The sequence below is a fragment of the Gekko japonicus genome, unplaced genomic scaffold (assembly GCF_001447785.1).
Source record: "Gekko japonicus isolate JY-2015 unplaced genomic scaffold, Gekko_japonicus_V1.1 scaffold875, whole genome shotgun sequence".
Classification (NCBI taxonomy): Eukaryota; Metazoa; Chordata; class Lepidosauria; order Squamata; family Gekkonidae; genus Gekko; species Gekko japonicus.
This window is the reverse complement of record NW_015169200.1, coordinates 60,620-62,472: the sequence shown is the minus strand read 5'-3', so window position 1 is coordinate 62,472 and position 1,853 is coordinate 60,620.

The following is a 1,853-nucleotide window of genomic DNA, read 5'->3' as shown; positions in this document are numbered from 1 at the left end:
CAGGGGGTGTGGCCTCATGACACACTTCCGGTGATGCCAGGGGGTGTGGCCTCATGACACACTTCCGGTGATGCCAGGGGGTGTGGCCTTATGACACACTTCCGGTGATGTCAGGGGGTGTGGCATATGCTAATGAGTTATGCTAATGATGTCCCCTAGCTCTTTTTCTACGAAATGACCCATGGGGAAGGTCTTCAAAGGAAGAACGGCTGTCATTAAGTGGAGCTCTTCACCAGCATTTTTTTAGTGCAGGGGTATCAAACATGCGGCCCGGGGGCCAGACTAGGCCCCCGGAGGGCTTCTTTCAGGCCCGCAGTGGAACTGGCTGTCTTTTGCTTCTTTTTCCAGTTCTGCTGCTGCTGCTGCATCATCATAGGTTTGCAACTTACAGATACACACCTGAACAGCATACTCAGGCCTGCAACAGCACAGACATTTTGATGCAATACTTCAGAGCAAGAGGTGTCCCTTATGAGACACTGTTAAATAAACAAAATATTGCAATAATGCTAATGTTTTAAGTATGTCTTTATTTTTTAAAGAAAACCTTTGTGTCTGTATCCTTCATAAAGTTTATATCTCCGCTACCTGGCATTCCATTTTATGACACAGGTGGCCCGGCCCAACGAGGTCTCATTTATGTCAGATCCGGCCCACATAACAAATGAGTTCGACACCCCTGCCTTAGACAGTTCCTGCTTTACAATTCAATCGTGTGGTGGTGGACAGTGCTGTCAAGTCGCAGCTGGCTTAGGGAGAACCTGTAGGATTTTCAAGGCAAGAGAAGTTCTGCGGTGATTCGCCATTGCCTTCCTCTGAACCCTGGACTTCCGTGGTGGCCCTCCCATCCAAATACTAACCAGGGCTAATCCTGCTTAGCTTACAAGATCTGATGGGATCGGGCTAGCCTGGGACCATCCAGGTCGGGGCTACCATTCAGTCATAAATACCCTAACATCAGGGGTGTCAGACATAAGGCCCGGGGGCCAGAATTGGCCCACCCAGGACTCTTATGCGGCCTGCTATCAAATCGGGCAAGGGAGGGAACAGGAAGCTGTTCGGGGGGTGGTGGAGTGGGGGCAGCCATTCCAACTGTGGCTTCAGCATGGTGGAACAACCTCATCTGCAGCACCCAAGCAAGGTTGGAGCATCTGTACATTGGCTCTCCATATGGGTTTTCCTCTGGACCCCCCTCCCAGCCCATGGAGCCTTGCAGTGAGTATATAACTTGGAGTTTACCAGCTGCTGTCCTTTATACAGTTTATATCTCCGTTACCTGGCATTACGTTTTATGGCACACATGGCTCGGCCCCATAAAGTGACAAGCTCCTGCTACAAAAAGAGCCCTACCGGCCTGCAAGCAACTAGTGCAAGGGAGGGAACAGGAAGCTGTTCGGGGGGTGGTGGAGTGGGGGCAGCCATTCCAACTGTGGCTTCAGCATGGTGGAACAACCTCATCTGCAACACCCAAGCGAGGTTGGAGCATCTGCCCACTGGCTCTTCATATGGGTTTTCCTCTGGACCCCCCTCCCCCCCAGCCCATGGAGCCTTGCAGTGAGTATATAACTTGGAGTTTACCAGCTGCTGTCCTTTATACAGTTTATATCTCCGTTACCCAGCATTACGTGTTATGGCACACATGGCTCGGCCCCATAAAGTGACATGTATGTCAGATCTGGCCCTCGTAACAAATGAGTTTGACACCTAGGGGTCATTTCCTGCAGGAGCGCACAGGAGCGGAGCTCCAGCAGTAAGGAGCCCAGGGGGTGGGCACATGCAACAAGCCCCGCCCCCTGCTCCCAGCAGCTCTCAGTCAGGCCACGAGCAGCAAGAAGCAGCCAGGTAAGTTGCAG